This window comes from Lingula anatina, chromosome 5 (genome assembly GCF_051362555.1).
Source record: "Lingula anatina isolate TDL-2025a chromosome 5, LinAna3.0, whole genome shotgun sequence".
NCBI lineage: Eukaryota > Metazoa > Brachiopoda > Lingulata > Lingulida > Lingulidae > Lingula > Lingula anatina.
In genome coordinates this window covers 4078764-4096164 of record NC_141771.1, presented here as the reverse complement: position 1 = coordinate 4096164, position 17401 = coordinate 4078764, and the positions used below count along the sequence as shown (strand labels likewise).

The following is a 17401-nucleotide window of genomic DNA, read 5'->3' as shown; positions in this document are numbered from 1 at the left end:
AGATGTGTTGGCATAACTGGGTTATAATTGAATATCCTTTATATATTGTGTAAATAATGTAGTCTAGTGAGCCTGCAAATGTTTTCATACCATTTAGTGCTCAATAAACTTATTATTACAATTAATTACTGTGTTATTACAATTAACTACCCTGGATTGCCAAAGGATGGCAGAGACTGTTTTGTGCCGTAATAGGGATGTGTTGGCACAATAGGATAATATGATTTTTCCTATGGGACAAGCTAATTGTACCCTGAGTTTCTGAGGGCTGATAAAGAGTGTTTTATGCCATAATGGGAAATGTTTCAACATAAATGGGTTATAATTTCCCTGGTGTGACAATTAAACTGTACCCTGAGTTCCTGAGGGCTGATGGAAGAAACTTTTAGGCTATAATAGAAATGTATTACAGCAAGTTAGATTATTATTTTCCCTATAGGTTGATTTTCAGAGATATGTACTTAGTTTAGATATGCACTTGTAACAGAAATAGAGCAGGTTAAAGTGATGAAAATTAAGGCAGTGAAAAACAGTAATCAGATATATACACACAAAGCTGAAAGCTGATTTATAAAAGATTGGCAATTTATGTGAGAATTGTGTAGAATTAGAGAAAACAGATGGACTCTTGAGGGCCTTGAAGGTTTACATTTTGATGGTTTTAATATATCTGGGTTCACTTGTGGGAGTTCATATTTCAATTCTCCAACATGTGGCTTTATTGGATTTCTGCCATTAAGTACATTATAAACTGTGTTACCTGTCTTCCAGACCATAAGTGTCCTGTTTAATGGGTCGTGACTGTGTTAGCTTGTATTCCAAGATAAAACATCTGGGCTGTTTCTGAGACAGCATTTTAGCTTGGCTGGATAATTACAACCTTGAATGCACTGGAACATATTATATAATTTCTTTGGTCAAATATATCTTATACTAAGCATTTACATGGATATGTTTAGCGTTTGGTAAAATATTTGCCCTGCATGTATTCTGGTGGGATATCAGGAGTTGATGAGTGCCCCTATCACTGAATTGAGAATATTATCCAAATACATGCAAAAATGATTTTAAAATTATGTAGTCTATAATTTTTACTTTTTTATTTTTAAAATTTATAAAAAAAGGTATAGTTGAACACATGCAAAAAGTATATTAGACTTTGGTTTAATTTCTACTTTTTTTTAATTTACAAGTTCAAGTTTAATTAAGTAGTCTTTAACATGATAATTATTATAAAATAACTGAAGCCATCTCTTTCTTTTAGAATTTGCAGATTTTACAGTCCTCCAAACTTGCCTTGCGTTCAGCTAAGTACTTGTCTTCGCTGGAAAAACACAAAAGGTTAGTTCATTAGGCATGACAGTTTACTGATTGATCATTCTCATTTTTATGGAGGCACATCTCCAGAAAACTGCAGTTGACATTTTTATCCAGACTTGCCTTTGTATTTCAGGGCTTCAAGTCCTATATATGACTCATGTGGAGAATGATCGTCTCTATTCCATTTAATTAATATAGTCCAGTGGCAAGTGAAATCTTAAAATCTACTTTGAAACTGCCCTACCTGAAGTCTACCTGGAATGTGTTTTGATAATGATCTAGTCTTCTTTATGTTGGTTTCTGGGTCTGTTTCATAAAATGACTCAAGTCAAAAATGAGCCTAAGCAAAGTACTAGTAAGCTATAAATCTTAGCCTACTGAGCAGCACCACAAATAATTTAATTGGCTACCCTGTGTGTGTGTGTGTGTGTGTTTTTTTTTTTTTTTTTCAGTCTTTTAACGTATCCCCAAGGGCAAACTGTGATTGTATTGACAATGATTCTTACTCTCACTGGTTACTAAAGTCATTGTACCACCAGCGTTAGCGCTGGCGGTACACATGGTTTCGGTCCCGTCCGGATCGTTCCGCCGGCTCCGTTGGCTCCGCCGGCTCCGCCGGACGGCTACTGTTACCGCTTCTCCTCCTAGACGGTAAGGGCCCCCGTACCCATCTCATGGATTTAGGTCACCTATAATCTCAACTCGTTCCACGTAAAATTTGGGCTTTGTCGGTATTGGGGTCTGGGTGTGGCACTCATTGCAATGCACCCTTGTCTAAAAATGGCAAAATTAAATGCTAATTATCTACCCTACGGAAGGAGTTATGGGAAAAATTTCTATAGACGGCTTTCCAAAAGTCATATGTGTAGATTTCAAATATACCCTTGGATTTGACCTTTGACCTCTACTTCAAGGTCAAATGGGCCAAAATTTTCAAAAAAATGAAATTTTTTACGAAAAAAATTTTTTTTGCCCTGTTATTCAGACACCACACAGACTTAACCAATAATATTATTGGAAAGTGTTACCCTTCAGGTCATCTTTCATCTCCATGAATTTGGGGTCAATCGGTGCATTTTCACGGGAGTAGCGGCCATAAGATACCGAAACTGAAAACTGTCTCTAATTCGGGAACCGTTAATGCTAGAGACCCATTCTTTTTTGCATTTTGTAGAGCATGTAAAGCCCAACACTGGAATTGGTCTCGGTTTTTTTGTATTCCATACGGTTTTCGAGTTACGCTGTATCAAAAAGTACATATTGGTGGTAAAAGCAAAATGTGCAGTACGGTAATGGATAATAAATTTTGAACTCTGGAAAAATAAAACATAAGGCTTGGCAAAGCAGACAACTTGTGTTCAAAAATGACATTATTTCATCAAATTTGAACTTCTGAAACTTCAGAGCACCTCCTATTTCAAGAATTTTGACCAAAATGACATTTTCTTTATTTTAATTAATTTTTTCTGTACGAAATTTAAGGCACATTATGGTAACTCCAAAATTATAACATCTAGTCCCTTATATCTCCAAAACTGGCAGAGATAGGTCCATAGTTACTATTGAAGTTGAATAGGAAGTCATATACTGGCAATCTTACTATGACCTTGAAATTGACCTTTGACCTACTTTTCACCATAAACTGAACTTTGCAAATTTTTCTTCCCTTTTATCTCCAAAACTGGCAGAGATAGGTCCATAGTTACTATTGAACTTGAATAGGAAGTCATATACTGGCAATCTAAATGTGACCTTAAAATTGACCTTTGACCTACTTTACACCATGAACTGAATTTTGCAAATTTTGCTTTCCTTTTATCTCCAAAACTGGCAGAGATAGGTCCGAAGTAACTATTGAACTTGAATAGGAAGTCATATACTGGCAATCTATATGTGACATTAAATTGACCTTTGACCTACTTTTCACCATGAACAGAATTTTGCAAATTTTGCTTTCCTTTTATCTCCAAAACTGGCTGAGATAGGTCCGTAGTTACTATTGAACTTGAATAGGAAGTCATATACTGGCAATCTAAATGTGACCTTAAAATTGACCTTTGACCTACTTTTCACCATAAACTGAACTTTGCAAAATTTGCTTCCCTTTTATCTCCAAAACTGGCAGAGATAGGTCCATAGTTACTATTGAACTTGAATAGGAAGTCATATACTGGCAATCTAAATGTGACCTTAAAATTGACCTTTGGCCTACTTTTCACCATGAACTGAACTTTGCAAATTTTTCTTCCCTTTTATCTCCAAAACTGGCAGAGATAGGTCCATTGTTACTATTGAAGTTGAATAGGAAATCATATACTGGCAATCTAAATGTGACCTTAAAATTGACCTTTGACCTAATTTACACCATGAACTGAATTTTGCAAATTTTGCTTTCCTTTTATCTCCAAAACTGGCTGAGATAGGTCCGTAGTTACTATTGAACTTGAATAGGAAGTCATATACTGGCAATCTAAATGTGACCTTAAAATTGACCTTTGACCTACTTTTCACCATAAACTGAACTTTGCAAATTTTGCTTCCCTTTTATCTCCAAAACTGGCAGAGATAGGTCCAAAGTTACTATTGAACTTGAATAGGAAGTCATATACTGGCAATCTAAATGTGACCTTAAAATTGACCTTTGACCTACTTTTCACCATGAACTGAACTTTGCAAACTTTTCTGCCCTTTAATCTCCAAAACTGGCAGAGATAGGTCCGTAGTTACTATTGAACTTGAATAGGAAGTCATATACTGGCAATCTAAATGTGACCTTAAAATTGACCTTTGACCTACTTTTCACCATAAACTGAACTTTGCAAAATTTGCTTCCCTTTTATCTCCAAAACTGGCAGAGATAGGTCCATAGTTACTATTGAACTTGAATAGGAAGTCATATACTGGCAATCTAAATGTGACCTTAAAATTGACCTTTGGCCTACTTTTCACCATGAACTGAACTTTGCAAATTTTTCTTCCCTTTTATCTCCAAAACTGGCAGAGATAGGTCCATTGTTACTATTGAAGTTGAATAGGAAATCATATACTGGCAATCTAAATGTGACCTTAAAATTGACCTTTGACCTAATTTACACCATGAACTGAATTTTGCAAATTTTGCTTTCCTTTTATCTCCAAAACTGGCTGAGATAGGTCCGTAGTTACTATTGAACTTGAATAGGAAGTCATATACTGGCAATCTAAATGTGACCTTAAAATTGACCTTTGACCTACTTTTCACCATAAACTGAACTTTGCAAATTTTGCTTCCCTTTTATCTCCAAAACTGGCAGAGATAGGTCCAAAGTTACTATTGAACTTGAATAGGAAGTCATATACTGGCAATCTAAATGTGACCTTAAAATTGACCTTTGACCTACTTTTCACCATGAACTGAACTTTGCAAACTTTTCTGCCCTTTAATCTCCAAAACTGGCAGAGATAGGTCCATAGTTACTATTGAACTTGAAAAGGAAGTCATATACTGGCAATCTAAATGTGACCTTAAAATTGACCTTTGACCTACTTTACACCATGAACTGAATTTTGCAAATTTTGCTTCCCTTTTATCTCCAAAACTGGCTGAGATAGGTCTATAGTTACTATTGAACTTAAAAAGGAAGTCATATACTGGCAATCTAAATGTGACCTTAAAATTGACCTTTGACCTACTTTTCACCATAAACTGAACTTTGCAAATTTTGCTTCCCTTTTATCTCCAAAACTGGCAGAGATAGGTCCAAAGTTACTATTGAACTTGAATAGGAAGTCATATACTGGCAATCTAAATGTGACCTTAAAATTGACCTTTGACCTACTTTTCACCATGAACTGAACTTTGCAAACTTTTCTGCCCTTTAATCTCCAAAACTGGCAGAGATAGGTCCATAGTTACTATTGAACTTGAATAGAAAGTCATATACTGGCAATCTAAATGTGACCTTGAAATTGACCTTTGACCTACTTTTCACCATGAACTGAATTTTGCAAATTTTGCTTCCCTTTTATCTCCAAAACTGGCTGAGATAGGTCCATAGTTACTATTGAAGTTGAATAGGAAGTCCTATACTGGCAATCTAAGTGTGACCTTGAAATTGACCTTTGACCTACTTTTTATCATGAACTGAACTCTGCTAATTTCTTTCTCTTTTAATTTCAAACTTGACAGAGATAGGTCCATAGTTACTCTTGAACTTGAATAGGAAGTCATATACTGGCAATTTACTGTGACCTTGAAATTGACCCTTGACCTACCTTACGAAGAACTTAAATTTGATTGTACCATATATATTTTTTTGCAATATTTAAAAAATTCTTGTTGATTGCATTTTTACAGCTTGTCAAGCACAAAACTGGTGGCTGTGTCCCTTATTTTGTGTATGTGGTGGTCTATACGAATGCGTTTGCTCCAGCTGGTGGTACAATATTTGGAGGCGGTATCGCCTCTCTGATCCTCTAGTTTAACCATGTAGCAGCATTTAATGTGAGTTAAAAATTAGAATATTCTGATACCTCATTCACAATCTGGATTTTTCAAATTCAAATTTCCTGTAAAAATTTTGATTTGCTTCCCTGTTCACACACAGCAAAGGGAAACCAAATCCCACAGTGAAAATTCAGCTGCCCTTCATATTTGAACAATTTTGCTGGTGCCGCACAAAAAGTCATGTTCATGCGAAGTATGCAACCTTTTATTATTCTTATCTAATGTGTCTTTCCATCTGTTTTTATTTGTAACATCAATTGTAACTCAAAACTATTCTTCCTCTTTAAACAGAAGAAGATCGTAAAAGAGGTTTATGTTTCCACGTGTTTTGTGCACACATGCACAGTGAGGCTGTGTTCAGAATAGAAGTTAGCATACTAGAAAGATCGATCTATCTCAGTGGCGATTCTTGCAAAGGCGCAGTTATTGTAATTAGCTTTATTGTCTGGCACACTCCCTTGTAAGTTAAAGTACTTGGGTAAAGTCAGGGAAAATCAGACATTTTTTTTAATGAACACTGCTATCTTTACTATCAGTTTAGATTTTTTTCCTTCAAAGGTATGGTGTTCCAAGTTTTTATTTCTTTTTATCTGGTATGCCCCTCTCACCGTTTTCCACAACACTCTGATTTTGTTCTAAACTGATAAAAAAGACACTGAATAGTAAAACCAGAAAAAATGACAAATCATTAGCAGATTTTCTTTTTACTAACCCATTGCAATTTTATATATATTTGAATTTGTTATCAAAATTTTCTCAACTGGTTTCTCAGGGGTCTAAGAACACATGTATTGACAATTTAGTTTTGGGCATGGAACAAGACTGAATGTGATAGATGAAGAATGCTACAATACTAGGAAATGAATATAATGTTAAGACACACCAGACATATGATGTAAAATGAAATTAATCACGAGTGATTTCAGATTTTGCAGAATGCCCACTTGGTGATGTGAGATTTGAAGCCAATTGCCAGCCAACTCTCATAAATCTATGATAATGCACCAACTGATAGACTGGGCAACCAAACAAGGTTTCTATCGATTTTTTCCTCTTTTTGAGATTGGTTTCTGGCATCAGTGGTTAAGGAGCGTCAACATTGACCCGTCGTCTGACTTCCAGGCCATTTTGTACAGTACAGTACTCGCGTAGTTACTCAGAATATATAAATATATTTGATAGACTTTATGTACCATTTCTTGAGTATGTGTGACAGGGTTTTCAAAAATAAATTTTAAAAAGCCGAGTGTATGCTAAAAGGTGTGCTTTAGAGAGAGCGTAAAAATGATGCATTTTGAAAAATGAAGCATTAGCAGTTATAACTTTATGAATAATTACTGTAAAAAGTGAAAAAAAGTTTAATGACTTAATTTCTGAAATTCTTTTAATGTCTTTTAGTCCAGATTCATTTTGAAGATGAAGAAGACATCACAGAATTTGATTTTTTTAAAAAGAAAATCCGTCCTCCTTGCAATATCCAATCTTTATCCCCTGATATGCTTGAATTATTTCAAATATTCATCAGTTTCAGTGTCACAGCTAATCAAAGTCCACTTGTAATCTGTCTAAGCAAAAAAAAAGGGCCGATCCCCATTAGAACTGTCGAAACATACAACTGAATTGATTTTTGTTTTTCACTTGGTTAATTTATTTGTCAAGTACAGTGATGTGAGAAATGTGCAGCATTGTCAAGAAGATGGATGATTCATGATGATGATTGTAAACCGGTCTGTGATTTTTAATTTAAAAGTATTCATTGGTATGTGATATGTCTGTGTATTGCCTGACACGGAAAGACATTTTATGCTTTCAGTTCAGTTGCTGCTTTAATTCACCAAAGAAGTGAAACCCGAAAATTAAATAAACTTTGGACCAAGGATTTGGTCTATTTCAGTTCAGAATAAATGCATGTTCCATTCAATAAAGAAGGTTATGTTCTGAAACATTAGCAGCGTCTTTCTTGCTATAAAACAGGCACAATATGAAATGTAATTGGTCTACTGCCATTTTTTAATCTGGGGTCAAAGAAGACTTAACTTAGTAGACTTAACTTAGCAGTCTAAAAGTTAGCCAACTTGCAGGTTGAGGCTTTTTTTTTAGTGAAACAGGACCATGGACAGAGCTGATTATTGATGACAAGGCAGGGTGAAGATGGAACGGAATGTTGTATGTTTTCTGAAACCATATCAGTGATTTTCTTCTGTATCTGTCTGAACTGGATGCATTAAGCCATCATTCTCTTCATTGTCCAGTAGATAGTATCTCCATTGATTTTTTTTTCTAGAAATTTGCTGGACTTTGTATTAAATGTAGGAAAATGGCAGCAGGATAGAAATTAAGCAGAAATTATTAAAAATAGAGAGGAAGGGGTCTTGTCATTTCTCCTTTGACAATAATACATTGTTATTCACCCCCTTAACATTACCAATTGTCACCCCCACCCTTCACCCACCTCTTCCCCTACCTCAATCTCCACCTCCACCCCTCCACCCTTCACCCTCCTCATCCCCCACCTCTATCTCCAGACCCCCCCACCCTTCACCCTCCTCATCCCCACATCTATCTCCACCCCCCACCCCCCCTTCACCCTCCTCATCCCCACATCTATCTCCACCCACCACCCGTCCACCCTTCACCCTCCTCATCCCCCACATCTATCTCCACCCCCCACCCCTCCACCCTTCACCCTCCTCATCCCCCACCTCTATCTCCAGACCCCCCCACCCTTCACCCTCCTCATCCCCACATCTATCTCCACCCCCCACCCCTCCACCCTTCACCCTCCTCATCCCCACATCTATCTCCACCCCCCACCCCTCCACCCTTCACCCTCCTCATCCCCACATCTATCTCCACCCCCCACCCCTCCACCCTTCACCCTCCTCATCCCCCACCTCAATCTCCAGACCCTCCCCCCCCACACTGCATCCTCACCTCTTACCCCTAATTGCGCCTGTGGTTGCAACTGACATGATGCTTTAAGGCCTCCTGGAACCAAGAGGTAATTTATCTCTTTTTAGTCTCATCCTGTATTTAATGGAAGTGGAGAGACCTTTTCAGAAGTTTATAAGCATGGCCAAGATAATGGTGCAATAACTTGGAATTAATCAGATACATTGCTGGGGGAAAGTGTCAGCAGTGCAAAAACAGCTTTTGTTAAGTGTCTCTTTGGCAGTTCTCAAATGTTGCCACCTCTTTTCTTCTTTTTTGTTTTTCTTTTGTTCCAACATTTCCCCTTAAAATGTTTATACCAGTACATAAATGGTATAATGGTGTTAATTTGATCGCCTCTTGAGAGTTTCTTTTCTTTTTTTCGTTTTCTGAAATGTTATGCCATGACCTTTATGATATTCATAAGAAACTATGCGTGTTTCTCATGTAAGGACTTTTAGTGTTATATTAGATGACTTACTGCAATTTTTTAGACAGTCTATAATGTTTTTTTTTTTTTTTTTTCAAGTATGAAAATCTGTAAAACTATTTATGAAGAAAGCCGCGTTATTGTCTCAGCTACAGTGCATTAGTGCACATGTCAGCAAGATGAGTGGTTGTGTTTTTTTCAGCCCGACCCTGTTCATATCATGGAGCACCAGGCCATGCTGATGTATTATTCATATGCTGGGCTTCAATTATGCTAATTGGATTTCCATCCTAATGTATCCTGGCTGTCTCTGGGGAACTTAATCAAATGTCACTGTATACAGAATACTGGGTAATTGTGTTCATACAGCCACCACCTGCATGCCAATCTTCTCTCTCTCTCTCTCTCTCTCTCTCTCTCTCTGTGTGTGTGTGTGTGTGTGTGTGTGTGTGTGTGCGCACCTCTCTCTTTCTCTCTCTTCTGTCATCTCTCTCTCTCTCTCTGCACACTTCTCTCTCTCTCTCTTTTTTCTCTCTTCTGTCATCTTTATCTCTCACTTATCTGTCTTTTTTTGTCTGGCACCTGCCACCTTTTTACTTAGATGTTTAAAACAGCTGGGTGGAGACAACTGCAACCTTTAGAACATCATATTACAGAGAAACTGAACTAGCAATTTTAAGTCTCGAGTTTATTCTTATTATAAACCCCTTTTACTCAAAATTGTGATAGAATTATATCCAGAAGTGTTCAAGACAGAAAGCGTATAGGATAAAGAGGCACAATAAATGATTAATATATCAGAATTCTTGCAGTGCACTGAGAAATATTGATAGTCAGGAAATGAAAAATATACTGGAAATTGATTTGTTTTAATTGTTGACCCTGGAACGTTTTGTCTGTGTTTCTCTCTTGGACATAGTTTATGTTCTTTAAAGGGAAATGGTGCGTTAAGGTAGACAAAATTGTAGAGAATACTAGGGGGCAAATTATGGGCTAAAATACACCAATACGTTTGATTGTGATCATTTGATTGTTTTTGACACTTTTCCTTTGATGCTTAGTGTTTACACTCATTTATTATAATACCTTTATTTTATAAAACTGTTCTTAATTTGATTTGAACAAAAAAAGCAAATCCAAATTCTGAAATTATGATCAAAGATGTTCTTCAGAAAGGTTCATGATAAACAATTTATAATGTATGAAATGTTTCATCCTGAAGCCATTGAACAGCAGTTTGGAATGGTGATGATTATAGATCTCAGTCTTAAAAGTACTTAAAGCTTAATTATTCTTATTAGTTTATAATAAATAAAAATGAATATGAATAAAAACAATGGAAATAATTCAAATAAACATTAAAGCAATAATAACTCTTCCTTTGAAATTCGAAATTCTGCAAGAAATACATTGTAAACAATGCATGGAAATATATTCTGTTGCATTTTCCACTGAAACGGCTGTTTTTGTAGTAAAACTAAAATCTGTGCTTGTCAATAGGGCTTTCAATGCCTTTCTTCCTGGTTGTCAAGGCATCCGTTGCCAATGACGTTGAGTTGTCACGCGGATTCTCACGTTCATTTGAGACTAAAATAACATATGGCGCCAAACGCATGATGCAATCCGCAGACATAAGTTGCGAGTTTTTGTACAGTACATCTGATATCGAAAAGCCCAGAATTGCACACATTGTACATATAAATGCATTTTGAGCAATAAGACGAATATATCTTATGAATCTTATATTATTGTTATAGTGTTGTTGTTGTTGTCTGCTTTTCCTGCAGTTTTTAGTAGGTTACCAGAAAATATCGCTCGATATCGCATGACTAAGCAGTGTCAGAGAGGGCTCGGTCAGTTAAAATCTCTTAAGAGATTTTGACAAAAAACCAAATGTTTAGGAAAAAAAAACCTGGACTAGCTAACTTTGAATGCCGGAATGGGGTCGTTGACCATTGGTAAGTACGGGAAAATTCAATTTTTGGCCAAAACTAAGAGTTATTATAACTTTAAACATAACAGTTGATATATATGAAAGAAGTTCTCTTCAGATTTATAATTTTTAATCTGTTCCTTTGATTTTTTCCTGATCAATTAGAAACGTAACTTTTCAAGACATCCCTCCAACAATTCAACAATTGATATGTGAAAGAAGTTCTACTTGAGGTTGATATACATTCTTTTCTGTTCCTCTGTTTTATTTTTTCCGATCAATTAGAAGCATGTAGCTTTTCAAAACATCCTTCCTACGCAGGCGAATACTGTTATAACGACAAATGTCTTTCTAACCCCTGACTTCCTGGAGCATACAGGATTAGAGTTGGATATGAATATTATGTGACCACACTATTCCAGATTTAGCTCCTTGAAATGGTATTGTATAATAAAAAACATTATTTTGAGAAAGGATGTCATTAGTGAATGCAGTTTTTTTTTTTTTTTTTTTTTTTTCCAGCAAAGATCATAACTTCCTGTAGGCTGTGTGAAAGAGTTTGAAAAAAAGAGCATAAGAGCGAAAAAAAAAAACACTTTCATAGATTTTCTTGGAAGGCACTCGAGATGAAGCTTATATATATCAAGAATAAAAAAAAAAACAATGACACTGACTGCAGTCAAAGTTAGGGATCGGGCACTCTACCTGATTGATTGATTGATTGATTGATTGATTGATTGATTGAACTGTCTGTATGAACCCAAGCTCATTCTTTTTATGTACAGACACAGATGTGTCTGTACATATAGCCGTCATCTGCGTCTGTCGTCGCCGTCGTCGCCGTGCACTTTTACCGATAACACGATAAGTGGAAAACCATTTTACCTTTTGACTTGAAACTTGCAGAACTGATGAATATTCATAATATGCAGGTCAAGTTCGAACATCAGCATGATCGGGTCACTTTTAGGGAATTTATGCTGTTTTTTCACTTTTTTCAGCATATATGCAGCACCGATAACACGATAAGTGGAAAACCATTTTACCTTTAGACTTGAAACTTACAGAACTGATGAATATTCATAATACGCAGGTCAAGTTCGAAAATCAGCATGATCGGGTCACTTTTAGGGAATTTATGCTGTTTTTTCACTTTTTTCAGCATATATGCAGCACCGATAACACGATAAGTGGAAAACCATTTTACCTTTTGACTTGAAACTTACAGAACTGATGAATATTCATAATACGCAGGTCAAGTGTGAAAATCAGCATGATTGGGCCATTTTTAGGGAATTTATGCTGTTTTTTCACTATTTTCAATATAAATACAACACTGATAACACAATATAAGAAAAACGGATTGGCCAATTGTAATTATACTCACAGGGGTGGTCAATCTTACTAAAACGCAGGTTGAGTTCGAAAATCAGCATAATCGGGCCATTATTTTAGAAGTTATACTGTTTTTCACATTTCCTCAGATTCAATTATTAGGCATGTTAACAGTCTCATTATTTAACTAATAAGATGCCTAAAAGTGTTTGTGTGATATTTCCTGCATCTTTACAACATCGTTAGTTGATCATGTAAAAAACATGGTAAATTTGTTATCATGTATTGTGTAATAAAGTGTCAAAAATGGAAATAAACTCATATCATTGCAGTTTGTCAGATTCAATCATCCACTATGTTCAGAATCTCAGAATGGAGGAAATTGGACATTTAACACTGTTCTATTGATACTTTTCCCATCTCATCAATTTTCTTAGTTGGTCATATAAAATGGCAGTAAAATGTTTATTTTGTTTTATGTTAAAAAAGTGTTAAAAATGGAAATAAACCCATTTCAGAACAGTGCTGTCTTGTTTACATTTTGGCATTTTCAAGGCGTGACTTTGAAGTTCCATGGGCCTGAAGACCTTTGCTAGTCACATTTTCTGAATATCTGTGAAACAAATATTTTATAATTAAAAATTGATGGTCATTAAGCTGTTAAACATTATGTAATATTGCATCAAAATTTGAAGAAACCCCTATTTTGGGCACTGCTTCCATGATGACCATTTAAGGAAAATCATGTCACTTACTGTTCTCAAACTTACAGGAAAGAAACATGGGACTAAAATACAGCTTCAGTAGGCAATGCAGTCTGTTTGGTATTTTTATTTATTTATTATTTTTTTGACAGTTAAACAGTTTTTTGTGAAAATTTAATTTTTCACATATTGGCATTTTCAAGGTGTGACTTTGAAGTTCCATGATCTTGAAGACTTTTGCTTGTCACATTTTCTGAATGTCCGTGTTACTAATATGTTATTAATAACATTTGATTGTCATTATGCTGTTAAACATTATGTAATGTTGCATCAAAATTTGAAGAAACTCCTATTTTGGGCACTGCTCCTATGATGACCATTTAAGGGAAATCATGTTACTTACTGTTATCAAACTTACAGGAAAGAAACATGGGTCTAACATACAGCTTCAATAGGCAACGTAGTCTGTTTGGTAAATTTTTGTGGCAATTTAACAGTTTTTTGTGAAAATTTAATTTTTCACTTATTTGCATCTTTATTTTCTGTTCTTTGTCTGTACATTTGACAGCTTTGCTGCCTTGTTTTTTTTTCTTTTTTCTTAAGCCTTTAGTTTACATTCTGTGTTCATATGCTAGCCTTGCTGTCTAGTTTTTTTCCTGACCCTCATTGATCATTAGCTGGACAAATGTGTGTGTGTGTCTTCCACTCTGCTGGCTTATCACTGCTGGATTATTCAGAATTGAAATATAGATTTTCATCAAATAGCAAGATTGGACAGTCCATAGCTTCAACTACAGAAGAAATGGGACTTTCATTGATTTTTTTTCTCTTCTAAAATATCAGTGTTTGTCTCACTGGCTGCGCCCTCTTAGGACAGAAAGGTTTATAAATGCATATCAAGCGTATCGTTGTGGAATAAATAGCTACGACCTGAAAGCATGGGTTAGAAGTAGGGGGGAAAAAGACCAATCGATTTTTTTCTACAGTCGTATACAGATCAGTACACTGTGCACTTTCGAACAAAAAAATAATTATAAATAGAATCAAGCATGCAGAATCATTTGCACAGTGATAGAGAGGTTGCCATGGTTACTTAATTATTCCTGAGAAAGGGAGGAAATTGAAAGAAGAGTGAATTGTCCCAGGCCATGCATCAGCCATTTTGATGGCCACAGACACGTGATTAATACATGAGCCGGACCCTAAGATAAAAGTTAGAAATTGAAGCATTCTGGTCATTTTTTTAAAGCAATGAATATTAGTATTTTAATATTTAAGAGTTTGCTGGGTAAATTTTAATACAAGTTTCCTTGGGCCATCTCAGATTTATTTTTAAAATCTCTCTCTCTCTCTCTCTCTCTCTCTCTCTCTCTCATGCACGCTCTGCAAGCGAGTGCCCAGTATGTACAGACAGGTCAGAGAGCAGTTAATAAATGTGGATTTGCATTTCTTCATCATTTCTCTATTTACTGATCAGTGGGATAGAATTGATCAGCAATTCTCACCTGATTTACTGGACTCTCTGTAATAAGTCTAGTATTAGAATCAATGGGTTCAACTTTGTGGAATCTACTATCAATATTCCTATTGTAGGTGTTCACATTCTAGAAGTAGAAAATCTGATTCTGCATGTAGATGTTCCCTTACTCTACCAATAGATACTCTACCAATAGATATAAAACCAGGCGCTTTTTGTTAAGTCTTAAGTTTACTTTCTGTGTTCATATGCTAGCCTTTCTGTCTAGTTTTTTTCCTATTGACAAACTTCCCAATTGTAGAGACTATTATGATAATGACTTGATCTTTTCAAATGGGAATTTATGATTGAAAAAAGTACAAATACTGTACCTCTTTAAAACATAAATTCTTAAAATTAGAACACTCCTATTGAATGGTACCAACAAAACTGAAAAGCAGGTTAACAAGACTATGGTTCAAATATGGCTGAACCACTTACGGTAAAAACTTGAAAATTTTGTTGCTTAAAAATTAATTAATATTTGAAATTGCGTAAATCCAACAAAATTTTTCTAAATTATCTTTCCGTGGCTCTTGGATATGACTAAATTTTTAAAACTCAGACCTTGGGGCTTTTATCCTTATCGGCTTTCATCCTTGTTCCACATATATTGCAGGATATTTATCACTACTTCTAAAGTCACTTTTTGGTGGTAAATGATAATCTGTTTATTAGTGCATCTCAATTTCGTTATATTAACTTTCCTGAAAAGAAAGTTGAAAATTGTTTTTTTTTTGGTAAGAAACATACCTGCAGATAGAGGAAAGGGGTCAAGATAAGCCTAATTACAACCTTACATAATAAACTGGACACGGCATATTTAACATTACACTTAATATCAATGTTTATTGCATGCAGGGTTTTCCCAAGATTGGGTGTCAGGCCTTCTAAAATTACCATCTGTAACTTCTTAAAAAGTTACAGGAAGTCCAACTTTTTGCTTTTAAACGATATAGTTAAATGGTTCATGTCTACCAGTAAGTAGCCACTCGCAGTAGCTCACTATTGTTCCCTTCCCCAATTGAGAGCGTTATTGTCAATGATAACTTGATCATTTCATTGTCTTGAATCAGCTGATGTATTACCTTTATGTTTGAGCTGAAAAATATGGCCATATTAAAGGGATAATAACTCTTCATATGAGATCTATATTTCACAATAAAAACATTGTGAATAACTCATAGAAATATAATACATTCTGTTTTACCACAAAAACGGCAGTTATAGCTATTATTCTGATATCTGAGCTTGTCTTTAGACCACGTGACCTCCATTGATGGCTATACTCTGTTAGAATCTCTTAAGAGATTTTAACAAAAAACCAAACATTTTAGAAAAAAACCAGGGACTAACTTTGAATGTAAAAATGGATTCATTAACCATTGGTAAGTATGGGAAAATTGTTGTTTACTCCAGGAAAATTCATTTTTTGGCCAAAACAAAGAGTTATTATCCCTTTAAGTGACAAACTTTTCAGAATTATGGAGAGGCCCATTTTAAAACTCGCCGAAATTTTCAAAACGAAAAAAATTACGTTGGCAGAAAATCCTCTTTTGAAGAAATTTATGAGACCGATGAAATTTTACAGTTTTTACCTTTCAAACTTGACAAATACCAGTAGTCTCCTAATGGACACTGAATACATTCCTCGTGGGTATTGTGCTGCAAGCTTTCAAGTGGGTTGGCCATATTTGACCCGTGGATCAACTTCGGTTGTGATTGCAGCCTTAGAATCAATTCAGTCTTGGTGGTTATCTATTAGATGGTTATTTAATAAATATGATAATAAATCAATCTTTTCAATGATGGAGAATTTTGAATTTTACAGATGTTATATTTTTTAAGTCTTAAATTCTAAAAATTGTAAAAATTTCTATTGAGCAATAGCAACAAAATTAAAAAGCACCACAAATGCTAGGGACTACATGGGCCTGTCCACAGTAAAGTGGCAAAAAGTGTGACAGGAATGTCAAAATTTAGATCTTAATCAAACCCTGGCTTGTTAGTTTTATTTTAAACAAAAATACCCAAATTCTCAGAAAGTAAGTTTAGATGTGGAAGATAAGGAATATTTTTCTTGTTATAAAACTGGTACGGTATGCCATATATATTTCTGATATATCCTAGCTCAAAATATACTTAAATTTTGGTCTGAAAGTTTAGAGCAATGTTCAGGCTAGAGCAGGTGTTTTATGAAATTAACCTCAGGTCTATTTATTTCTCACTGGGCAGTGATTTGGATTAATATAATCCACACTACACCAAAGTCAACCAAAGGTGTTTGCTCTTGGCTTTTATAATTAAAACCATTTCTAGTAATCAGTGTCATGGCATCAACCAATGAGGTGGATTTTTATGATTTCCTAGTAATCAAGCCCTCATTTAGGTCCAGGTGCGGGAACGTAAGTGGCGATAATTCCATTTATTATAGGCAGCCTCTTTTGTATTCTCGGTTTAATGAAAAAGTTTGGCGAGAGAATTGTTTCTGATATCTTTATTGAGGGAGAATCGTTTGCAACTAGAGATTGTCAATGCAGAATGATTGGACTCTTATTTTAATCATCTATGGCATTTGATGAATCAATTGATCATTATTGGAGAGGACTTAAAGAAATGTGGTTTAATTGCATTTCTGCACTGCCAGACATACAAGCCTGGCAAGAAACGCAAATATATTGAACATAATTGTGAGAGACGGAAGAAAGAAAAAAATGATAATTGCATTTTGGTGTCATAAAATTGT

General features: G+C 35.2%; 1 protein-coding gene across 3 annotated transcripts in view; it reads left to right on the top strand.

The window, feature by feature from the left end:
* Positions 1–17401, top strand: part of LOC106157169 (uncharacterized) — a 41812-nt gene that overhangs the window by 2523 nt on the left and 21888 nt on the right. For 2 of the 3 annotated variants that reach the window (XM_013532696.2, XM_087014298.1), the window contains exon 3: positions 1265–1341. The exons of the other annotated variant lie outside the window; for it this stretch is intronic. The gene's annotated coding sequence lies outside the window, so the exon portion shown is untranslated. The remainder of the gene's footprint in view (positions 1–1264; positions 1342–17401) is intronic. 3 annotated transcript variants of the gene reach the window in all.